The sequence below is a fragment of the Nicotiana tomentosiformis genome, chromosome 10, assembly GCF_000390325.3.
Source record: "Nicotiana tomentosiformis chromosome 10, ASM39032v3, whole genome shotgun sequence".
In the NCBI taxonomy this organism is placed as follows: domain Eukaryota; kingdom Viridiplantae; phylum Streptophyta; class Magnoliopsida; order Solanales; family Solanaceae; genus Nicotiana; species Nicotiana tomentosiformis.
Genome location: NC_090821.1, coordinates 16,826,243 through 16,840,511, shown reverse-complemented (window position 1 = coordinate 16,840,511; position 14,269 = coordinate 16,826,243). Strand labels below are relative to the sequence as shown.

The window sequence follows — 14,269 nt, the reverse complement described above, 5'->3', positions numbered from 1 at the left end:
TTATGGGGTTTTATTCTGTTCATTGAGAAATGGAAATCTGCGTCTTACTTGCGATGATTGTTTCCTCAGTTTCAAAAGCAAAAACAGGGACTAGGAACGAAAGCATAGATATTATGGGGATTTTCATTTACTTTGTTACCTTCCTTTTTTTTCCTTACAAAAGAAAAATACCCTTCTTACCTTAAAATAAGTGGGACCGACTACAATGTGTTTCTGAAGACAGAGATATCATTGATTCAATTATCGTACTGATGAGAAAAATAAAATTAGGTGCATATTGCAGATTTCCTTTTTCATGAATATTCTCATGTTTTCAACAACAAGAACAACTCCTTTTTATTTAGTTGCTCCTATGTAAGGCGTTATGAAGTTTGGGAAGAAGGGCAAGTTGAGTCCTCTGTATATTGGTCCATTTGAAATTTTGGAGAGAGTTGGTGATAAGAGTGGGTTGCTCTAGTGGTGAGCACCCTCCACTTCCAACCAAGAGGTTGTGAGTTCGAATCACCCCAAGAGCAAGGTGGGGAGTTCTTGGAGGGAGGGAGCCGAGAGTCTATGGGAAACAGCCTCTCTACCACAGGGTAGATGTAAGGTCTACGTAAACACTACCCTCACCAGACCCCACTAGTGAGGTTATACTGGGTTGTTGTTGTTGTTGTTGTTGGTGAAGTGGCTTACATACTTGTAATGCCACCAAGCTTGTCGGTACTTCATCTGGTGTTTCATGTTTCCTTGCTTCGAAAGTATCATGAAAATCAATGACATGTGTTGGATTTCAGCTTGGTGCAGTTGGATGAGAATTTGTCATACGGAGAAGAGCTGGTGGCCATTTTGGATAGGCAGGTTCGGAAGCTGAGGTCGAAAGATATTGCATCAATGAAGGTTCAATGGAGAGGCCAACCGGTTGAGTAGGCGACTTAGGAGACCGAACATTACATGCAGAGCAAATATCCTCATCTTTTTGGCATTCCAGGTATGATTCTAAACCCGTTCGAGGATAAACATCTCTTTAAAAGGGGGAGAATGTAACGACGCGACTGGTCATTTTGAGCATTTGCATCCCGTTCGATAGTTTGAAGGCATGATTAGCTTCGTATGATATATTATGAATTGCGTGAATCATCGATTTTTGTTTTCGGGTGATTCAGAATTGATTTGATATGAGCACTATCAGATTTGATTACTGTATGTTTGGAAGAATAATGTCTCTAGCCAGCTTAGAATTTGGGCTATGGTTCTTGTTTGGTGAGAGAGCTCCACGACTTGTTAATTTAATGGATGGTTATAAGTCTCTGCATGTTTCTCTCATCATTGGTAGTGTACGAATGTTTAAATCAAGGTTTTAATTGATATGAGGTTTGTTTCCGGTACCAGATTTGTTATTGAGCAGTTATTGTGATCGAGAGTTATTGCTACGAGTATTTGAGTTATTTGGGAAAAATTATATGATTATATCTTGGGTTATAGTTATGGCCTGATACAACTTATTCAGACTTATATACAATGTGTAGATGCGAGAATTGGGTCTTATAATGGATTCAGGATGTTAGAAATTGGGTTTCTAGATTTATGGACTAAGGTTGAAGGAAAAATCTTCGGTTATATTGATTTGACGGACTTGTATGGATTAGGGTGACGTGGGATCACCCCCGGGCATGTACATGGTAAGTTTACACAATGATTTGATGGCTTTGGAACGACTCTTGGCACGTTAATGTTTAAGTAGGGAAGACTGTAACGACCCGACTGGTCGTTTTGAGCAACTGCATTTCGTTCGATGGTTCGAGGACATGCGTAGCTTCGTATGATGTATTATGACTTGCGCGAATCGTTTGTTTTAGTTTTCGGGTGATTCAGAATTGATTTGGAAGAATGATTCTCATATATATTACTCTGTATCACGCGAAAACCAAAACCAAAACCAAAACCAAAACCGACGATTCACGCAAGTCATAATACATCATACGAAGCTACTCATGCCCTCGAACCATCGAACGGAATGCAAATGCTCAAAACAACCGGTCGAGTTGTTACAACTGGAATATACAATACTACTACTATAACTGCTTGAAATAGGAAATAGACATAATACAGTAAAGGTATAATACATAAGTTACCCCATGAATTACGGATCAAATCCTTGTTACACACTTTTTACACATAAAAATCACCTTACACACTCAACCTTTTTAAAGTGTAGCTAAGATACACCACTTTTTTCTTGACAAGTTCAAAGCACGCACCAATAATATTATGCCACGTGTCATTAATTTTTAAAAATAAAATAATTTAAAATTACAAATATACCCCTCAACCTTCCCCTTCCATCTCTTTCTCTTCTCACCTCATCTCCATTCCCGCCGACCACCATAAAAGAAACCACAATTATCACCTTCCGATTACAAACTAAAATTAGATGCCCAAGCAGATTGATCCCAAGTTTTGGAGTCGGAATTCGAATCTAGCACAAAAATTATGACCCAAAACTCCAAACACTATTAAAGAAAGAGTTGTCAGAGTTTTATTAATTTTAACGTTTATCTAAATTCTCTTAATAAATGTTGACTCTGTAAGAGATCATTTCACAACAAAGATCTTCCACAACACATCAAGCTAGAGGAGAGGTCTCGTGTATTTCTTAAAAGAGAGAAGAGGATATTATTTTGCTCAACCTGATAAGAGGCTAAAGCAAACGATCATAATATCCTCTTCAAAAGTTAGGTAAAAATAAGAAACCAAACCCAGATCTATAGAATTTTCTTAGTTATAGAGTCCACTTAATTTTCTTTATCAATTTCTTCCAAAGCCTTTTTACATTGTTATTTTTCTTAAAATTATCGAGAGAGAAGATGGGAAAAAGGAGTGGGGGAAGAAGACAAAAATGGGGGAGGGGGAGTTTCGGTAGACTAACACAAAGGGGAGGGGGTCTAGATAAGATAAATCAAGGAAAGGATGAGGTTAAAGTAAAGGAACCAAATAATGTTTAAAAAAAAGACATTAAAATTTTGACACATGTCATTTAAACAATGACTGTGATAGAAAATTCACAGTTTTACGCGATTACATTTTTTGGTAAACACGCGCGTGTGACGTAGCAAAAGCAGTGTGTCTTAGATACACTTTAAAAGGGTCGAGTGTGTAAAGTAATTTTCGTCCGCAAAAAGTGTATAACAGGGATTCAGTCCATAGTTTAGGGGGATAACTTATGTATTTTGCCTATAGTAAATAAGTAGGAAGGGGACTCCGTGTAATGCCGATCGTAACATAGAAAGCATCTCGCCACAAAGTCTCCTCGACAACTGTTGTTGACGACCAATTTTGACCATCCCTTTTAAAATTAAATTAGTTATGCTTATTAATTAGCAAAAAATGTGGTAAAATATTTTTTAATCAATAATACCTATTTTTCTTAAAATATAACAGGAAATAATATTTAACATTATTGAATTAATAGCAATTTGATATTAAATATTTATAAATTATATTTTTACTATTTTGGATCTATTAAAATAACCTTTATATTTTAATAAATAGGTTTTACAATTAATTAATGAATTAGTCTTTGATTAATAATTATATCATTTTTATTACTTTAATTAATCAAAATTAGTTTCATAATTCAATAAATGAAGTGTTTTAAAAAAATAAACAATTAGTTACAGTAATTTATAATATATTTGATGATTATATTTTATCATATTTAATTAAAATTAATTAAGTTTAATTAAGTTATTTTATAAAGGAGTTAAAAGCTCAAAAGGCTACAATTGTAATTATTCAACTAAACTTAAAGTGGCTATGGTTTAAATTTCATTTCCACTGTTCTTGGCCTAAATACACAGGTCCAAACCCCTGACTGGTCCAAACCCACCTCCTCTATTCCATGATGGCAATCCATATCATCTCCTTTGAGCCAATGGCATCGTGCCACGTCGCCCATATCCCACACTCACAGAGAAAGCACAAACAGATCCGGACCGTTGATCCAACTCATCAATGATGCGTAATTAAATTCCGTTTTCCCTTTTCTTAATTCTTATTAAAACCCAATCTCCACTGACTTATTACAAGGATTCAACGATCGTTTTTTTTCATAAATAAATTTTTTATTAATTCCTATACCTTAAACTATTAGGGTCGTTGATCAAGCGATCCAACGGCCCAGATCCATTCTTGCACTTTAAACTAACCTAAGACCCCGAAGCCTTAATCATTTCGACCTTAACCCAGCTGCCCTCATTTCCCTTTCCTTCCTCTTTTCTCTCATCCCACCAGAACTCCGTCAATCAAAGTCCTAGAATAAATTTATGAAAGGTTACAGATTCAACCTCAAATCATTCAATGTGTCCCCTATAACCGCTAATCTCGCCGGCTTCCTTTCCATTTCATCGATTCAATTTGAATCGTGAACCTCAAAAACCCTAGACCTACATATGAAAGGTATTTCATCTGTATCTCCTTCGTTCTTTCAAATAAAGGCATACTTGATTGTGTCTTCGGCCTCATTATCACTATTGTTTGTCCAGAGGTCAAATACAGTGACCTCTGGACATTGGGGTTTGACCAACGATCTGATGGCTTCAACAGTTGGCTCTTCTCAAGTAAATCCTACACCACTTCCCTTTTTTTTCTTCTGATTTTCACCTATATTGCTATCATCATCCGTGCAATAGTCACACCCCACTACCAATTTGAAATCAATCGGAACCATATGACTTAAAGGCCACTATCATTCAATTCCTTCACCTAACACACGATCTACTACTATCAAAAACACAAAAGAAAGAAAGAAAAGAGTTAAAACTGCAGGTTTTCTTACTAGGATACTCTCTAATTCTTCTGTTTTTTCCTTTCAATCTCTGGTTTGAGTTCAACGGCTGTGTTGGTCTTGAGTTTGGATCCCTAAACGACTATTTAATTACTCTTACTTGGTTTGCTGCCCTGCATAAGGTCAGTATATACTGACCCCCTTCTACTTTGAATTAATCATATAATTATATGTCTGTAATTAATTCCTAGTTGATTCTCTGATTGTTCGTGTTAAGAACTAAAGTTGTTCTTGTTATATACTTATTTTTCATGCTATTAAATTAGGGATCTCCCGATTAAGTGAAGTTGTACTAAAACTGTTATCAAATCAATGTTAGTAAGTCCTACCTCCCATGATTTGATTCGTAAAATGACTCTATACTGGGTGATGTTCTTATGATTAACTTTATTAAGCCTCCATGATTAAGCTAAGCTAACTCTGTGCTAACTTTGTTCTTAACTTACCTCTGTCAGTTAATAATAATCATATAAGCACTACAGACTAGCTAAGATGGCTAAATCATGTTCTTGAATCTCCTTTGTGTTTCTGTACCTCCAGATTACTTGACTCTCCTGCTCGTGTCATTATTTATTATTATAAATAGATTCTTTAGCAGTTCATATTATGTTTGACCTGTCTCTTTCAATAGCTTTAGTCAAATAGGTCTGTTGCTAGTATCCTGTTTGTTCCACACTCTTAACAAATCATGTAGTATATTGCTATTACCTTTAAGACCTTACTGAGCTTCCTGATTAATTGACCTATATCTTATGCTAATAATGTTGTATGCAACCTTTCTGTTAACCAAGAGGTTGGAATATAGTCAGGCTTCTAAACTTCTTTGAAATGTTGTCAACACTTGCTACATTGTGCTATCTTGATACCTATGATGGTCTGCTGTTCTGATTCAGTTCTTACCCTCATGTTAACCTATTAGACCCTAAGTAGCAACCTGCTCATGTTCTTGTAGTAGAATAATCTCTATGTGTTCTCTGTAATGACTTGAAAACGTGCAATAAACATTGTTAATATGTTAGGGAACCTATATTCATGACTGAATATAACATGACAAGGATAAATCTCTATAGTGAATGTTGATGCTTGCCATTTGATGACTATTTGAGCTTTGTGAAACTACTGTTGTTATATTAATACTCTCCATGCATGAGTGCACATTTGTCATGTTAATTCTGTTGTGCTCATAGATCATGTATGACTTTAGGATTGAGGAATCGTACACTTATACCTGTGTGTTAACTCTCTACAACAACAATAATAACATACCCAGTATTATCCCACACCGTGGGGTCTGGGGAGGGTAGTGTGTACGCAGACCTTACCCCTACCTTGTGAGGATAGAGAGGCTATTTTCAATAGACCCTCGGCTCAGAAAAGCATAAGCACCACATTAATAAAAATATATACAAGAAGGGATAGTACCAAAAAGACATATAAAAGCAGAATAAAAACAACAAGATAGTAAGGTGATCAACAATGAAAGAAAATATCGGTTAGTCATAAAAACCTACTACTAAGAGGAAGCGAAACTGCGTGCCAATACTACTGTTATGAACACTCTAGACTACCTACTCTACTACCCTAATCCTCAACCTCCATACCTTCCTATCAAGGGTCATGTCCTCGGTCAGCTGAAGCTGCGCCATGTCTTGCCTAATCACCTCTCCCCACCTCTTCTTTGGCCTACCTCTACCTCACCGTAGTTCCTCCAATGTCAACCTCTCACACCTCTTCACCGGGGCGTCTTTGCTCCTCCTCCTCACATTCCCAAACCACCTAAACCGCGCTTCCCTCATCTTGTCCTCAATAGGGGCCACACCCACCTTGTCGCGAATAACCTTATTTATGATCCTATCTAACCTAGTATGCCCGCACATTCATCGCAACATCCTCATCTCTACTACCTTCATCGTCTGGACATGAGTGATCTTGACTGACCAACACTCCGCCCCATACAACATTGTTGATCTGACCACCACTCTGTAGAACTTACCCTTAAGTTTTGGTGGCACCTTCTTGTCACACAAAACACCGGAAGCGAGTCTTCATTATATCCATCCCGCCCCAATACGATGTGTGACATCTTCATCAATATCCCCATCCCCATGGATAATAAACCCAAGGTACTTAAAACTCCTTCTTCTAGGGATTACTTGTAAGTCCAGCCTCACCTCCCCTTCCTCTCCTTGAGTCTCGCCACTGAACTTACACTCCAAGTATTCTATCTTGGTCCTGCTCAACTTGAAACCTTTAGATTCTAGGGTCCATACCTTTAATTGCGCATTCACACCGTCTCGCGTCTCGTCAATCAATACAATATCATCTGCAAATAGCATGTATCACGGCACCTCCCCTTGGATGTGGCGCATCAGTACGTCCATCACCAGAGCAAACAAAAAAGTCTGAGTGCCGACCCCTGATGCAACCCTATCATAATCGAAAACTGGTCCGAGTCCCCACCCACCGTCCTCACCCGGGTCTTTACTCCATCATACATATTCTTAATCAACCTAACGTAGGCAACAAGTACACCTCTAACCTCCAAACATCTCCACAAAACTTCCCTCGGAACTTTATCGTACGCCTTTTCTAAGTCGATGAACACCATACGCAAATCCTTCTTTCTCTCCCTATACTGCTCAATCAATCTCCTAACAAGGTGGATGGCTTCTGTAGTCGAACGCCCCGGCATAAACCCAAACTGATTCTCGGAAATAGACACACTCATCCTCACCCTTAGCTCTACCACTCTCTCCCAGACATTCATATTATGGCTAAGCAGCTTGATACTCCGATAGTTATTATTATTTTGGATATCACCCTTGTTCTTATATACAGGAACCATCGTGCTCCACCTCCACTCTTAGGGCATCTTCTTCATTCTAAAAATGACATTAAATAACCTAGTAAGCCACTCCAAGCCTGCCTTACCCGTACTCTTACAAAACTCCACCGGGATTTCATCCGGCCCGGTCGCTTTACCCCTGATCATCTTATGCATTGCCTCCTCAACTTCATCAACTCTAATCCTCTTACAATACCCAAAGTCACAACGACTCCCAGAGATATCTAAATCACCTAGTACAATGCTCCTGTCCCCTTCCTTGTTCAAGAGACTATGGAAGTAGGTCTGCCATCTCCGACGGATAAGCCCCTCATCCAACAAAACTCTACCTTCTTCGTACTTGATGCACTTCACTTGGTCCAAGTCACGCGCCTTCCTTTCTCACGCCTTGGCTAACCTGAACAATCTCTTATCCCTATCTCGGCACTCGAGTTCCTCATACAAAAAACTAAAAGCTGCAGTCTTGACCGTCGTAATTGCTAGCTTTGCCTCTTTCTTAGCCAGCTTATAATGCGTGTTCACTCTCTACGTGCCATAATTATGACTCTGCTATGGTGTTACATTGGTTTATATTTGTGAATATCTCTCACTAAGAAGACTTGTTCCTAATGCTTATAATGACTAGTTCTTGTGACTCCAACTGTTAGACTGAATTGGGATACTATCCTCTTCTGTTCCCATATGGCTGGGGGAACAAGACCATGTATAGAATTATATTGATATACCTTGCTGCATGTCCAAATGTTAATGTAACCTCTTGGCCTTACCAAGTTAAAGAGATATCATTCACCTATTAGGCCCGCTCTTAACTATACTGAAACTTTTTAAAAGTGCTTGTGCACTGTTCTTATAGTGTGAACCTACACAAGAGAACTTTGAGCATCAAGTCTATAGTACAACCAATAGAACATGTACCCGAGCTCTTCTCTATTTAGTACTTGCCTGTTAACATCTCTAAGCCTAAAAAAACATGAGTAAAAACATGAGTAAGAAGCATGCCACTACCTGCACTTTGTGATATTGTGTCCCAGTAGTGATCTCATGCGTACCTTTTATCCTATACTTTGACTTGAACTCCCTTTCAGTCAATAATGTGCCCTTAGCTGCTGTTGTGCTTTGATGATGAACTGCAGTACCTTATTTCTCCACAGTTGTTGAGTTTTGTGTGTGTTTGAACTTTTAAAATGTTCACCATGACCCTTGTACCTATTGTGTGTATCTTAGTAGTATAAAATTACTCTGTTGATTATTTTGTTGGTGTTTAAACCTTTGAGAAAGATTAGAAGTAGGTGATTAATGGTATTTGAATGTGAAACTTATAGTGGTTATGATACCCCTCTTTGACACAAGCACTGCTCGGAGTCCCTGAGACCCTAGTGAACTCTGAATTGCCAAGGGCTCACAAGGGATGTCATATCCATAAATGAGGATTTATACCAAACCCTTAATCACTAGCTCCTATTAATCCTCATAGGATTAATATAAATAAAAAAATTGTCTCACCACATTCTTCAGTCCTTTATTTTATTATTATTATTATTATTATTATTATTATTATTACTATTATTATTATTATTATTATTATTACTATTACTATTACTATTACTATTACTATTATTATTACTATTACTATTATTATTATTATTATTACTATTATTATTATTATTATTATTATTATTATTATTATTATTATTATTATTATTATTACTATATTATTATTATTATTATTATTATTACTATTATTATTACTATTATTATTATTATTATTATTATTACTTTATTATTATTATTATTATTATTATTACTATTACTATTATTATTATTACTATTATTACTATTACTATTACTATTACTATTACCATTACTATTATTACTATTACTATTATTACTATTATTATTACTATTATTACTATTATTATTATTATTATTACTATTACTATTACTATTACTATTACTATTATTACTACTATTATTATTATTACTATTACTATTACTATTACTATTATTATTACTAGTATTATTACTATTATTATTATTATTATTATTATTATTATTATTATTATTACTATTACTACTACTATTATTATTATTATTATTACTATTATTATTATTATTATTACTATTATTATTTTTATTACTACTATTATTTTTAATACTATTACTATTATTATTACTATTATTATTTTTATTACTACTATTATTATTACTATTATTATTATTATTATTATTATTATTATTATTACTATTATTACTATTATTATTATTATGTTATTATTATTACTATTATTATTATTACTATTATTACTATTACTATTATTATTATTACTATTACTATTATTATTATTATTACTATTACAATTACTATTACTATTACTATTACTATTATTACTATTATTATTATTATTATTATTACTATTACAATTATTATTACTATTATTATTATTATTATTACTATTATTATTTTTATTATTATTACTATTATTATTACTATTATTATTTTTATTACTACTATTACTATTACTATTACTATTATTACTATTATTATTTTTATTACTACTAGTACTATTACTATTACTATTATTACTATTATTATTATTATTATTACTATTACAATTATTATTACTATTATTATTATTATTATTATTATTACTATTATTATTTTTATTATTATTACTATTATTATTACTATTATTATTATTATTATTATTATTATTATTATTATTACTACTATTACTATTACTATTGCTATTACTATTATTACTATTACTATTACTATTACTATTATTACTATTACTATTATTATTATTACTATTATTACTATTATTATTATTATTAGTATTACTATTATTATTAGTATTACTATTATTATTATTACTATTATTGCTATTACTATTATTATTATTATTAGTATTACTATTATTATTAGTATTATTATTAGTATTACTATTATTATTACTATTACTATTACTATTATTACTATTACTATTATTATTACTATTACTATTATTACTATTACTATTATTACTATTATTATTATTATTATTATTATTATTATTATTATTATTATTATTATTATTATTATTATTATTAATCTCTATCTTACCCCATTTTATATTTGATATACACTAATTGTCTTTTAATTTTGTGTGCATGTATCTGATGGTAGGCTAGAAATATGAATTTTTGGGCTTTACTTCACCTGTTATTTGCTGTATTTTAATTGTGTTTGAACTTAAAAGTAAAAAATTTATACTAATTAGGTGTTTCTTATTTGTAGGAGAAAGTTTGGAGGAAATTTGATCAAAAGAAATAAGAAAAATAATGGAAGCTGTTGAAGTAAAATTGCAAATTATTTTGGTGGGACCAATAATTATGTAATGATGAAGCATAAGGAAAGAGATATAAACAAATAATGGAGACAAACACAAAGAATTGGAAAAGAATGAGATTTGGATTTAAAACTTTACATAAGGCAGCAACGAATCAGAAAAAACGGCAACAGAGTTGGCATCAAACATAGAGGAAACGAAGTCCTCTGGAAATTCTCACTAAAGCGACGCACTGTGTGATGCGCACCGCGCCGCGGCTGCCTATTTCCTGCTGTCTGTCAATTGTTGAGCTCTCTGGAAATCCCCACTAATGCCTCGTATGGTGCGTCTCCCCATGTGACGTACCTGTATAATTTTTACAGAGCTATTTTCCTATTTCAGCTAGGAAAAGGTAATTTCGTCTGGACCTGACCCTACTTGGTATAAATACATGAAAAAAATATTATTTTCTGGACTTTTGACACATATTCGACCTAAGGAGGCGAAGGAGGAGCTGGAAGAACATGAGTTTGGATTGAATTTATATTTTCCTATACTTAAATTTTATTTGTGATGAATTTATCCATATCTGTAATTCTCTTTAGAGTTTGATGGATTTGGTGTTTTGATGATTGTTTGTGGATTATAACTCTAGTTTTATGTATTGAAGCGTTTTTGGATGATTTAATTATTACATCTTTATTCAGTAGTTCGTGTAATCGAGAGATGCATAACTTGTGATATCCTTGCATTATATTATTGGTTGAGTTCATAGATTCTTCTAAGTAATCGAAAGAGGCTAGTTGAATCATTGATTAAACCTAGTTAGGAGAATAATCGAAAGAGGTTTTCCTAAAGACCAATCCATTACACATTCTTACATATCTTCAAGTGCTTAAATTGGTTCATCTTGTGAGGTTGAGACTTAATCGCAAGAGGAGTTTCTACTAAACGTTTGAACTAATAATTGAGTGAATTCGAGAGACTCAATTGAACATTAGAAGTAAATTATCTAGAGTTAGATTCCGAACAATTATCTTGCACCTATCCTATCAAAACCCTATCTTCTCCCATTGATAACCTTCTTTGCTTATTCCTTGTTTCGATTGTCATTAGTCAATAACTTTAGATTCTTAGTTAATTTTAGTTAGACATCTTATAAATCTCAACTGTTGATCATCTTGGATAGAAACCAAGCTAGAAACTACGAGAATACTGTTTAAATCCAATCTCTGTAGATACGATATTATACTATACTATATTTGATTAGCGAGCAGAATTAAGTGTGTGTTTTGCACTCGTCAAATTTTGGCGTCGTTGCTGGAAATTGGCAATCAATAGTGTTTGAAATAGTTTGTAGTTCTAATTGAGGAATTTTTATTTTTATTTTTCTTTTTTCTTTTACGTTTGGTGTTCTTTGACTGTGCGTAGATTGCAGGTTGAGGTTGGTGCATGACTCGAGCTTCTGCGAAAGAAGTGCTACCATACAAGCCAGAGATAGAAAAATAACTGCGACAACTGAGGAAGGAAAGAAATCTTACTGAGATATTAGAAAAGGTTAGGCATGTCACGCCCTAAAACCGAGGATCACGACCGGCGCTCAACCGAGTGGACCCGATCGAGCAAGCCTGTTAGACACTATCTACCCGACTCACCTATGATCCAGATAAGGCATGCTTTCATTAGTTAGAGAGTAGAAAGTTCATACATATATACATTACTAAGTCGTTTCATTTTGTTACATCATTGTTAAGTTTCAAAATACATCCATCCTTATGACTGAGCGGAATAAGATCCCAAAACACAACATGATCCGTTGACCTTTCTAACACCCATATACAACCCACATAATGTCTACGGAGCCTCTAAAGATACAAAAGAGAGTAAAGATGGTGCCGGTAACAAGGCTCCGGCTATACCTTAAAATACATAAGAAACAAAAGATGCACAACCCCGAAATGAGATGGGGCTTACCAAGTTAGCTGGGAAGATTGAGCACTGCTATCACTCGTCAGTATCCTCCGTTGTGGAACCACCTGTATCCATTAAAGATGCAGCGCCCCCGAAAAAAGGGACGTTAGTACATGACGAATAGTACTAGTATGAAAACCAAACATCAATTTAAGAACTCGGAAATATAGTGTAAATATGATGAATCATGGCGACAATAGAATAACATAGATAGCCGTTTAAACCAAAGCAAGCTTATCAAGAGCAATCATTAACATTTATAGGATTTAAGATGAGATCCTCTGTAACTATTTTCACATAAAACGGCCCCTCCGTCTCACACCAATATATGCGGGTAGAGGTGTAAACACAATACCAAAACTCTACTCAAGCGGCCCTGCCGCCTCACCCCAATGTATGCGGGTAGAGGTGTAAACACAATACCAAAACTCTACTCAAGCGACCCTTATGCCTCACCCCAATGTGGGTGGAGGTGTAAATACAATACCCATTTTCGCACAAAGCGGCTTCGCCGCCTCACCCCAATGTATGCGGGTGGAAGTGCACCAACGACACCAATACCTACACAATGTGGCCATGCCGTCTCACCCCAATATATATATATGTGGGTGGTGGTGCAACGATAATACCAAAATCATACACAAAGCGGCCATGCCGCCTCACCCCAATATATGCGGGTGGAGGTGTAATCCCAATCACAATCTCTACACAATTTGGCCAAATAGTTTTCCACATAAATCACGACTTGGAATCATAATACGTAGATACACAATCCATGGTTTGGAGCACATCCTCAATTTATAATACAATATCATGAGAGCATTTAAAACACGAATTAAACATATATCTTTATCATAAAACTTATTCGGAATACTCAACTTGTAATAAATATCTTGGAACTTAAAAGGATATTGGGGTTCCAATTCTTAAAGAAGATTTTAGCCAACATACCTCAATGGAGTTTCCTTAAACTCTAAAATGTTCCGAAATTCTTAGCAACTTCAATCTATTTTAGAAATATAACAAATTGAACCAAAATTAGGAAGATGCTCATGGTTCTAGCTCATTTGGGCATTTTATCAAACACTAGGTGTGCATTAAGGTTTCAAGGTCCTTTTATGGAGGATTCCATCATCCCATTTAGCTCAACAATATTCCTATACCCTTTGATAACGCATGCATGTAAAATAAACAACTCTCATGCCCAAATATTATCTTGCTAATTACCCATTTCTAGATAAAATTCAAAATTGAGGGTTAGGGTGTATAATCTTACCTCTAGGATGAAGACCTAGTGAGTTTTCCTTCTTAATCTTCCAA

The 14,269-nt window shown here is 34.5% G+C and overlaps 1 long non-coding RNA gene across 1 annotated transcript; it reads left to right on the top strand.

Moving 5' to 3' along the window:
• Positions 1–4,070: 4,070 nt before the first annotated feature.
• On the top strand, positions 4,071–11,697 carry LOC117275923 (uncharacterized). Its single transcript, XR_004506155.2, has 2 exons — positions 4,071–4,947; positions 10,948–11,697. It is a non-coding gene; the product is annotated as an uncharacterized lncRNA (long non-coding RNA).
• Positions 11,698–14,269: the final 2,572 nt, after the last annotated feature.